Below are 12,558 nucleotides of genomic sequence, written 5' to 3'. Positions count from 1 at the left end.
TCATGCTGACTAGTGCATCATCTGCACTTGCCATCCGCGTGGAATAATCAAAAGGACGCAAAACCTGGCAGACGTCCTTCATAGTGGCCCACTCTGTGGTTGTGAAGTCTGATCGGCGCTGACTGCGACTTCTTTGCGCCTGATGCAGCTGGTACTCCATAACTGCTTGCTGCTGCTCACACAACCACTCCAACATATGTAACGTGGAATTCCACTGGGTAGGTAGGTCACATATAATGCGGTGTTCCGGAAGGCGGAATCGGCGCTGCAGAGCAGCAATGCGGGATCTGGCCAAGCTGGAACGCCGCAAGTGAGCACACTCTAGGCGGACCTTGTGCAGCAGGGCATCAAGATCCGGATAGTCCCTCAGAAAACTCTGCACAACCAAATTGAGCACATGTGCCAGACATGGGATGTGAGTGAGGTTGCCAAGGGCCAAAGCTGCCACCAGATTTCGGCCATTGTCACACACTACCATGCCTGGCTGGAGATTCGCTGGCAGTAACCACACATCGCTCTCCTGCTTGATGGCATTCCAGAGCTCCTGCGCTGTGTGGCTTCGATGCCCCAATGAAACTAGTTTCAAGACGGCCTGCTGACGTTTGGCCACGGCTGTGCTCATGTCGGTCATAGGTAAACGTTCACGGGTCCATGTGGAGGTGGACTGTGACGGATCCTGCAGAGAGGAATCAGAGGAACTGGTGTAAGAGGAGGAGTCGATGCGTACAGACTGGATTCCTGCAATCCTTGGAGTGGGCAGGACACGTCCTGCGCCACTCGCACGATCTGTACCTGGCTCAACAACATTAACCCAATGGGCAGTGAGGGAAACATATCGCCCCTGTCCATGCTGACTGGTCCACGCATCGGTGGTGAGGTGGACCTTGCTACTGACGGCGTTCAGTAGCGCATGTTTTATGTTTGCCTCAACATGCCTGTGCAGGGCAGGGACAGCCTGCCTGCTGAAGTAAAAGCGGCTGGGCACCTTGTACTGTGGGACTGCCAATGCCATCAAGTCACGGAAGCTGTCAGTCTCCACCAGCCTGAACGAGAGCATTTCCAGGGACAACAGTTTGGCAATGCCTGCATTCAGAGCCTGTGCTCGGGGGTGGTTGGCCGAGAATGCCCGCCTTTTCTCCCATGCCTGGACTACCGATGGCTGTAGAGTAGACTGGGAGTGTGAGGATGACTGGGAAGGTGGTGCTGTGGGTGGAATTACACTAGGTCTCTGGACAACAGTGGAGGAAGAGGCAACACGAGATGAAGAGGTGGTAGCTGCCGCTGTTGGTTGGCCTACGTCTTCACTGTGTTTCTGTAACTCCACCGTGTGCCTGTTCCGCACATGTTTCCACATATTTGTGGTATTGAGGTTGCTGACACTTTTACCTCTTTTTACTTTCTGATGACACAGCTTGCATTTGACAAAACAAATGTCATCTGCAACTGTGTCAAAAAAGGACCAGGCACTGCAAGTCTTGGGAGCGCCCTTTTTGGCTTTGGAAAGAGACAGGCTCCTAACGGGTGCCAAAGTGGAGGCTACAGGCTCCGCAGTCTTCCCCCTCCCTCTCCCTCTTTGGCCCGTAAGGGGAAGCTCTTCCTCAGAGCTGCTCCCACCACCTTCCTGTTCCTCACGCCACGATGGGTCAAGGACCTCATCATCTCCACTACCCTCTGCCACCAACTGCTCCTCCTGGGTAGTCTCGGCAGCACAGTACGCATCAGAAAGCGGCACCTGAGTTTCATCATCAGATGCGTACTGCGCTGTGGTCACCGGAGGCACTGGCCCACCTGCCTCTTCAGAGTCAGAGAGATAAAGCTTTTGGGCATCACTGCACACTGCCTCTTCTTCCATTTCTCCAATGCTGCTTGGCTGGCCCCCTGTTCCAAGCCAAGAGATTCAGAGAACAGAAGTAGAGACGGCTCCTGTCCTGGGCTCTCTGACTGCCTGGCCAATTTGGCAGGTGGTGAAGAGACAGATGGCTGCTCTCCAGTGCTCTGTGCCTGAGAGGATGTGGCACTAACTGAAGTCGATGCCGAGGCGTTAGCTGCCATCCACCCGACAACGGCTTCAATTTGGTCTTCACGTAGCAGCGGTGCACGGCGCTCTCCGACAAAGCTGCGCATGAAGGACTGTTCCCTGCTGAAACTGAGTGACGACGAGTCACCGGCGCCCGCAGCAGGCACAGAATCACCACGTCCTCTCCCTGCTCCTCTCCCTGCTCTGCGCCCACGCCCACGTGACTTACTCCCTGCCCTCTTCATCTTGGTTGACAGATAAAGATAAGCAGAAAAGTACTAAGGCCTTAGTGTGCTTATTCCTGAAATGCTCCTCCTAACAGGTGTAAGAAACACTAATGTTGTAAATTGTGGACTAAACTTTATTATTTTTCAAATGTGGCCTACACAAGTGTTAAGTTGTGTTTGGTGAACTTAACTTTTTTTTTGGTACAGAGCTAGTTTAAATCACACGGAGACCGTGTAGACAGCCGTAAACGGCGCTGCAAGGCCAAAAAACCCTCCTCTCGGTTATCCTATATAGTGTTTTTCCACTATTTAGCTGGATACGAGTGGAAAGACACTAATAGGAATTTTTTTTTTCAAATTTTAAACTGGCTGCACTATTTGAAAAAAAGGAAATTGTTTTTCAAGGTATGAGGCAGTAACGCACCCTGAGCTGAATCCAACCGGCTATGGCTGCACACAGACTACAGGGCGAGCTGCGCTCACACAGAGACCGTGCAGACAGCCGTAAACGGCGCTGCAAGGCCAACAAACCCTCCTCTAGGTTATCCTATATAGTGTTTTTCCACTATTTAGCTGGATACGAGTGGAAAGACACTAATAGGAAATTTTTTTTTCAAATTTTAAACAGGCTGCACTATTTGAAAAAAAGTAAAATTTTTCTCAAGGTATGAGGCAGTAACGAACCCTGAGCTGAATCCAACCGGCTATGGCTGCACACAGACTACAGGGCGAGCTGGGCTCACACGGAGACCGTGCAGACAGCCGTAAACGGCGCTGCAAGGCCAAAAAAACCTCCTCTAGGTTATCCTATATAGTGTTTTTCCACTATTTAGCTGGATACGAGTGGAAAGACACTAATAGGAATTTTTTTTTTCAAATTTTAAACTGGCTGCACTATTTGAAAAAAAGGAAATTGTTTTTCAAGGTATGAGGCAGTAACGCACCCTGAGCTGAATCCAACCGGCTATGGCTGCACACAGACTACAGGGCGAGCTGCGCTCACACAGAGACCGTGCAGACAGCCGTAAACGGCGCTGCAAGGCCAAAAAACCCTCCTCTAGGTTATCCTATATAGTGTTTTTCCACTATTTAGCTGGATACGAGTGGAAAGACACTAATAGGAATTTTTGTTTTTCAAATTTTAAACAGGCTGCACTATTTGAAAAAAAGTAAAATTTTTCTCAAGGTATGAGGCAGTAACGAACCCTGAGCTGAATCCAACCGGCTATGGCTGCACACAGACTACAGGGCGAGCTGGGCTCACACGGAGACCGTGCAGACAGCCGTAAACGGCGCTGCAAGGCCAAAAAAACCTCCTCTAGGTTATCCTATATAGTGTTTTTCCACTATTTAGCTGGATACGAGTGGAAAGACACTAATAGGAATTTTTTTTTTCAAATTTTAAACTGGCTGCACTATTTGAAAAAAAGGAAATTGTTTTTCAAGGTATGAGGCAGTAACGCACCCTGAGCTGAATCCAACCGGCTATGGCTGCACACAGACTACAGGGCGAGCTGCGCTCACACAGAGACCGTGCAGACAGCCGTAAACGGCGCTGCAAGGCCAACAAACCCTCCTCTAGGTTATCCTATATAGTGTTTTTCCACTATTTAGCTGGATACGAGTGGAAAGACACTAATAGGAATTTTTGTTTTTCAAATTTTAAACAGGCTGCACTATTTGAAAAAAAGTAAAATTTTTCTCTAGGTATGAGCCAGTAACGAACCCTGAGCTGAATCCAACCGGCTATGGCTGCACACAGACTACAGGGCGAGCTGGGCTCACACGGAGACCGTGCAGACAGCCGTAAACGGCGCTGCAAGGCCCAAAAACCCCCCTCTAGGTTATCCTATGTAGTGTTTTTCCACAATAGAGCTGGAGACTGGTGGAAAAACACTAATAGGAAATTTGAGAAAAAATGTGCAGCAGGCTGCACTAAGAGCAAAAAAGGACAACTGTGTGAGGCAGTGTGAACCCCCCCTGAGCTGAATACAACCGGGTATATGGCTGCACACAGACTACAGAGTGAGCTGCACACACACACACAGAGACCTTGCAGAACGCTGTTAAAACAGCGCTGCAAGGCAAGAGCAAGGTGAACAGTGAAGAACACACAGCGTTTTGCTAAATTAGCCTTTGGAAAGGAAAATAAAGCAATTAGCTAGCTCGACTGGCCCTCAGTTAGAACACAGCGTCCTGTCCCTAACTGAAATCACAGCAGAGTGAGCGCAAAATGGCGGCAGCGTTTTTTATAGTGCAGAGTGACATCATTTCAGCAGCCAATCCAAGCCTTGCCAGTACTTACATGCCCACTATGCTAAACAGGATGTGCCCACACTTCCAATCATTCCTCATTGGCTGCTGCGTTCAGTTTCAATTCTGGGAACTTCCGATTCCGGTATCCGATACGCGGGAAGTATCGGAATTCGGTATCGGAATTCCGATACCGCAAATATCGGCCGATACCCGATACTTGCGGTATCGGAATGCTCAACACTACTGGTCATATAATGCACCTAATCCTAGTTTACATCCTCACTTGTGCTCAGTAAATGATCGGTTAATTAGTATGTGTATATAAAAAGAAACACAGCACCCCATACCTTCACTTAAACTGCAACTTGAGCTCTGACAACATGACAAAAATCCACACTGCGACCAAAGCCTGGATTATCAAGAGGCTGAAGACCAGATCCACTGCGGAGGTGGCTGGCACCTTTAATGTGTCTCAGCGTCAAGTACAAAGAATTAAAAAAAGATTTGAAGAGACTGGAGATGTGTTTAACAAGCCCAGGTCCAGCAGACCCCACAAGACAACTGCTCAGGAGGAATGTTTGTTAGTTAGAAAATCCAAAGCAAGCCTGTTATGGACCTGGTGGTTAGGAGCACCCGGAACGACCTGATGGTTAAACTCACACAGGACAAGCTCTGGGAAGTGGGAACTCTGCTGACCGCAACCCCTAATCCTATCACACAACTAGAAATAGCCGTGGAGCGTACCTAACACTGCCTAGACGCCTCTTCATAGCCTAAGAGCTAACTAGCCCTAAAGATAGAAAATAAAGCCTACCTTGCCTCAGAGAAATTCCCCAAAGGAAAAGGCAGCCCCCCACATATATTGACTGTGAGTTAAGATGAAAGTCACAAACACAGAAATGAAACAGGTTTCAGCAAAGGGAGGCCAGACTTACTAAACAGACTGAGGATAGGAAAGGTATCTTTGCGGTCAGCACAAAAACTACCAAAAGACCACGCAGAGTGTGCAAAAAGACCTCCGCACCGACTCACGGTGCGGAGGTGCCACTCTGCATCCCAGAGCTTCCAGCTAGCAAGGCAAAATCATGATTGCAAGCTGGACAAGGAAACAATGAACAAATAAATAACTAGCATTGACTTAGCTTCTGCTGGAGTAGACAGGTCACCAGAAAGATCCAAGAGCAACTGAACCAGTATAAGAACATTGACAGCTGGCATGGAGTAACGATCGGAGTGGAGTTAAATAGAGCAGCCAGCCAAAGAATAAACTACGTCACCTGTGGAAGGAACCTCAGAAGCAGCAGCTCCACTCACAGCCACCAGAGGGAGTCCATGGACAGAACTCGCTGAAGTACCATTCATGACCACAGGAGGGAGTTCGATCACAGAATTCACAACAGTACCCCCCTTGAGGAAGGGTTACCAAACCCTCACCAGAGCCCCCAGGCCGATCAGGACGAGCCAAATGAAAGGCACGAACTAGATCGGCAGAATGAACATCAGAGGCAAAAACCCAGGAATTATCTTCCTGACCATAACCCTTCCACTTGACCAGGTACTGGAGTTTCCGTCTCGAAATACGAGAATCCAAAATCTTCTCCACCACATACTCCAACTCCCCCTCGACCAACACTGGGGAAGGAGGACCAACGGAGGGAACCATAGGTGCCACGTATCTCCGCAATAATGACCTATGGAACACAATATGGATGGCAAAAGAAGCTGGAAGGGCCAAACGAAATGACACAGGAATGAGAACTTCCGAAATCTTATACGGACCAATGAAACGAGGCTTAAACTTAGGAGAGGAAACCTTCATAGGAACATAACAAGACGACAACCAAACCAAATCCCCAACACGAAGTCGGGGACCAACACAGCGCCGGCAGTTAGCGAAACGTTGAGCATTCTCCTGGGGCAATGTCAAATTGTCCACCACATGAGTCCAAATCTGCTGCAACCTGTCCACCACAGTATCCACACCAGGACAGTCCAAAGGCTCAACCTGCCCTGAAGAGAAACGAGGATGGAAACCAGAATTACAGAAAAAAGGCGAAACCAAAGTAGCCGAGCTGGCCCGATTATTAAGGGCAAACTCAGCCAAAGGCAATAAGGACACCCAATCATCCTGATCAGCAGAAACAAAGCATCTCAGATATGTTTCCAAAGTCTGATTAGTTCGTTCGGTTTGGCCATTTGTCTGAGGATGGAAAGCCAAAGAAAACGACAAATCAATGCCCATCTTAGCACAAAAGGACCGCCAAAACCTCGAAACAAACTGGGAACCTCTGTCCGAGACGATGTTCCCCGGAATGCCATGCAAACAAACCACATGCTGGAAAACAATGGCACCAAATCAGAGGGGGAAGGTAACTTAGACAAGGGTACCAAATGGACCATCTTAGAGAAGCGATCACAAACCACCCAAATGACCGACATCCTTTGAAAGACAGGGAGATCTGAAATAAAATCCATGGAAATATGCGTCCAGGGCCTCTTCGGGACCGGCTAGGGCAAAAGCAACCCACTGGCACGAGAACAGCAGGGCTTAGCCCGAGCACAAGTCCCACAGGACTGCACAAAAGAACGCACATCCCGTGAAAGAGAAGGCCACCAAAAGGATCTAGCCACCAAATCTCTGGTACCAAAGATTCCAGGATGACCAGCCAACACCGAACAATGAACCTCAGAGATAACTCTACTAGTCCATCTATCAGGGACAAACAGTTTCTCCGCTGGACAACGGTCAGGTCTATCAGCCTGAAACTTCTGCAGCACCCGCCGCAAATCAGGGGAGATGGCAGACAAAATTACCCCCTCTTTGAGAATACCCTCCGGCTCAGGAACACCCGGAGAGTCAGGCACAAAACTCCTTGACAGGGCATCAGCCTTCAGATTTTTAGAGCCCGGAAGGTACAAAACCACAAAATTAAAACGGGAGAAAAACAGCGACCATCGAGCCTGTCTAGGATTCAACCGTTTGGCAGACTTGAGATAAGTCAAATTCTTGTGATCCGTCAAGACCACCACGCGATGCTTGGCTCCTTCAAGCCAATGTCGCCACTCCTCGAATGCCCACTTCATGGCCAACAACTCTCGATTGCCAACATCATAATTGCGCTCAGCAGGCAAGAATTTTCTAGAAAAGAAGGCACATGGTTTCATCACCGAGCCATCAGAACTTCTTTGCGACAAAACAGCCCCTGCTCCAATCTCAGAAGCATCAACCTCAACCTGAAACGGGAGCGAAACATCTGCCTGGCACAACACAGGGGCAGAAGAAAAATGACGCTTCAACTCTTGAAAAGCCTCTACAGCCGCAGAGGACCAATTGACCACATCAGTACCTTTCTTGGTCAAATCAGTCAACGGTTTAGCAACACTGGAAAAATTAGCGATGAAGCGATGGTAAAAATTAGCAAAGCCCAGGAACTTCTGCAGGCTCTTCACAGATGTTGGCTGAGTCCAATCATAAATGGCCTGAACTTTAACAGGGTCCATCTCGATAGTAGTAGGGGAAAAAATGAAACCCAAAAATGAAACCTTCTGAACTCCAAAGAGACATTTTGACCCCTTCACAAACAAAGAATTTGCACGAAGGACCTGGAACACCATTCTGACCTGCTTCACATGAGACTCCCAATCATCCGAAAAGACCAAAATATCATCCAAATATACAATCATGAATCTATCCAGGTACTCTAGGAAGATGTCATGCATAAAGGACTGAAACACAGATGGAGCATTAGAAAGCCCGAATGGCATAACCAGGTACTCAAAATGGCCCTCGGGCGTATTAAATGCTGTTTTCCATTCATCGCCCTGTTTAATTCACACAAGATTATACGCCCCTCGAAGATCTATCTTGGTGAACCAACTAGCCCCCTTAATCCGAGCAAACAAATCGGACAGCAGCGGCAAAGGGTACTGAAATTTGACTGTGATCTTATTAAGAAGGCGGTAATCAATACAAGGTCTCAAAGAACCATCCTTCTTGGCCACAAAAAAGAACCCTGCTCCCAACGGTGATGACGAAGGGCGAATATGACCTTTCTCCAAGGATTCCTTTATATAATTCCGCATAGCGGCGTACTCTGGCATAGATAAATTAAACAGTCGGCCCTTAGGAAACTTACTACCAGGAATCAAATTAATAGCACAATCGCAATCCCTATGAGGAGGTAGGTCACTGGATTTGGGCTCATCAAATACATCCCGGTAATCTGACAAAAACTCAGGGACTTCAGAAGGAGTGGAAGGCGAAATTGACAGCAATGGAACATCACCATGTACCCCCTGACCAGGGCCGGCGTCAGCACCCGGCACAGCGGGCAAATGCCAGGGCCCTGGGGAGAGAGGGGGGTCCACTCACGCTGTCATAGATACAGCTGGGAGAGCAGAGCAGGAGATAACATGCTCTCTCCACCTACAAAGTCACTGCTGGCTGCGTTCTCTTAACCCCTATGTGCCAGCTCTGACACAAGCATCTTCTCACTCAGCGAGTGCAGCCAGGCAGGCACACATAGGGGTTAAGAGAAGGCAGCCAGTGTGACATTGTGGGCGGAGAGAGCACGTTCTGTGCTCTGATCTCCGCCCCTGGCTGGCTGCCGTGCTGCTGAAGTTATGAGGCAGATTCAGGAGGCGCTCCTAGTCCTACCAGTGCATGAGTGAGTGGCACTGCTATATACTACGTGGGCTGCGCTGCTATATACTACGTGGGCTGCGCTGCTGTATACTACGTGGGCTGCGCTGCTATATACTACATGGGCTGTGCTATATACTACATGGGCTGCTATATGCTACATGGGCTGCTATATACTACATGGCTGTGTTTATATGCGATCATGAATCAGGGCATGTGTTAAAGGGGGGGCCCACTGAGACTCTTTCGCCCGGGGCCCTCAAAAACCTGGAGCCGGCACTGCCCCTGACAACCCCAGCTGGACACAGACATAGATTTCCAATCCAATACTGGATTATGGACCTGTAGCCATGGCAACCCCAAAACGACCATATCATGCAGATTATGCAACACCAAAAAGCGAATATCCTCCTGATGTGCAGGAGCCATGCACATGGTCAATTGAGTCCAGTACTGAGGCTTATTCTTGGCCAAAGGCATAGCATCAATTCCTCTCAATGGAATAGGATACTGCAAGGGCTCCAAGAAAAAACCACAGCGCCTGGCAAACTCCAAGTCCATCAAATTCAGGGCAGTGCCTGAATCCACAAAAGCCATAACAGAATAGGATGACAAAGAGCAAATCAGAGTAACGGACAAAAGAAATTTAGACTGTACCGTACCAATGGCGGCAGATCTAGCAAACCGCTTAGTGCGCTTAGGACAATCGGAGATAGCATGGGTGGAATCACCACAGTAAAAACACAGCCCATTCCGACGTCTGTGTTCTTGCCGTTCAGCTCTGGTCAAAGTCCTATCACATTGCATAGGCTCAGGCCTATGCTCAGAGAATACCGCCAAATGGTGCACAGCTTTGCGCTCACGCAAGCGCTGATCGATCTGAATGGCCAAGGACATAGACTCATTCAAACCAGCAGGCGTGGGAAATCCCACCATGACATCCTTAAGGGCTTCAGAAAGACCCTTTCTGAAAATTGCTGCCAGGGCACACTTATTCCACTGAGTAAGCACAGACCACTTTCTAAACTTCTGACAATACACCTCCGGTTCATCCTGACCCTGACACAAAGCCAGCAAGATTTTCTCTGCCTGATCCACTGAATTTGGTTCATCATAAAGCAATCCAAGCGCCAGAAAAAACGCATCTACATCACGCAATGCAGGATCTCCTGGCGCAAGGGAAAATGCCCAGTCCTGAGGGTCACAACGCAACAAAGAAATAATGAATTTTACTTGTTGAACAGGGTCACCAGAGGAGCGGGGTTTCAAAGCTAGAAACAGTTTACAATTATTTTTGAAATTCAGGAACTTAGATCTGTCCCCAGAAAGCAAATCAGGAATTGGAATTCTAGGCTCTAACATCGGATTCTGAACCACAAAATCTTGAATGTTTTGTACCCTTGCAGTGAAATGATCCACACACGAGGACAGACCTTGGATGTCCATATCTACACCTGTGTCCTGAACCACCCAGAGATTAAGGGGAAAAGAAAGACAAAACACACTGCAGAGAAAAAAAAAAGGTCTCAGAACTTCTCTTATTCCTCTATTGAGATGCATTAATACTTTGGGCCAGCTGTACTGTTATGGACCTGGTGGTTAAGAGCACCTGGAACGACCGGATGGTTAAACTCACACAGGACAAGCTCTGGGAAGTGGGGACTCTGCTGACCGCAACCCCTAATCCTATCACACAACTAGAAATAGCCGTGGAGCGTACCTAACACTGCCTAGACGCCTCTTCACAGCCTAAGAGCTAACTAGCCCTAAAGATAGAAAATAAAGCCTACCTTGCCTCAGAGAAATTCCCCAAAGGAAAAGGCAGCCCCCCACATATATTGACTGTGAGTTAAGATGAAAGTCGCAAACACAGAAATGAAACAGGTTTCAGCAAAGGGAGGCCAGACTTACTAAACAGACTGAGGATAGGAAAGGTATCTTTGCGGTCAGCACAAAAACTACCAAAAGACCACGCAGAGTGTGCAAAAAGACCTCCGCACCGACTCACGGTGCGGAGGTGCCACTCTGCATCCCAGAGCTTCCAGCTAGCAAGGCAAAATCATGATAGCAAGCTGGACAAGGAAACAATGAACAAATAAATAACTAGAAGGGACTTAGCTTCTGCTGGAGTAGACAGGTCACCAGAAAGATCCAAGAGCAACTGAACCAGTACAAGAACATTGACAGCTTGCATGGAGTAACGATCTGAGTGGAGTTAAATAGAGCAGCCAGCCAAAGAATAAACTACGTCACCTGTGGAAGGAACCTCAGAAGCAGCAGCTCCACTCACAGCCACCAGAGGGAGTCCATGGACAGAACTCGCTGAAGTACCATTCATGACCACAGGAGGGAGTTCGATCACAGAATTCACAACACAAGCCCCTCTTCCACTGTAGGATTGTGTCTCGAAATGGCCTCCATGGTCGAATCAGTGCCCAGAAGCCAGCACTAAGCAAAAGGCAAAAAAAAAACTGTGTGGCATTTGCAAATTCCCACAGCCTGCTAAACAGATGGACAGTGGCAGAAGTTGGATTTCTCTGATGAATCTTCAGTAGAATTACACCACAGCTGCCACAATTACTGCAGGAGACCTACTGGAGCCTGTATGGGTCCAAAATACCCTCAGAAAACAGTTAAACTTGGTGGTGGAAAGATCATGGTCTGGGGTTACATTCAGTATGGGGGTGTGCAAAACATTTGCAAGGTGTAAGGCAATATCAATAGCCTAAAATATCAAGAAGTATTAGCTACCTCTTATATTCCAAATCATAAAAGGGGTCAAATTCTGCAGCAGGATGGTGCTCAATCTTATACATCCATCTCTACAACAAAGTTCCTCCAGGCAAAAAAGATCAAGGTGCTCAAGGACTGGCCAGCCCAGTCACCAGACATGAACATCATTGAGCATGTTTGGGATAGGATGAAAGAGGAAGCTTGGAAGACAAAACCCAAAAATCTAGATGATCTCTGAGAGGCATGTAAGACTGCATTTTTTGCTATTCCTGATAACTTCATTAATAATTTGTATGAATCATTGTTGAACCACATGGATGCAGTCCTTCAAGCTCATGGAAGTCACAAAAAATATTAAATATGACTCTAATAGCACCACAACTTCATTCACCAATGTTATGCAACATATATTTGTATTTTAAGTTAATTATTTGTTTGAATATCACATTACTTTCTGTGGCCGACAAAACTTTTGTCATGCCAAAATCTGACCATTCTGTGTCCATTAACTGATCAATATTTCTGCATTGTTGCCAATTTATTTTCTTAACCTAAACCACATTTCGGAGGGTTTCAGCTTTCAAAAGAATAATTTATACAACTAATGGATGAATTTAACGTCAGGTTATAAGCTTTTATTTACATAACATGGATAAGCGACAACTTCTGTCAGGGAGTGTACT

Source organism: Ranitomeya imitator, chromosome 3 (assembly GCF_032444005.1).
Source record: "Ranitomeya imitator isolate aRanImi1 chromosome 3, aRanImi1.pri, whole genome shotgun sequence".
Lineage (NCBI taxonomy): Eukaryota > Metazoa > Chordata > Amphibia > Anura > Dendrobatidae > Ranitomeya > Ranitomeya imitator.
This window is presented reverse-complemented; position numbering follows the sequence as displayed.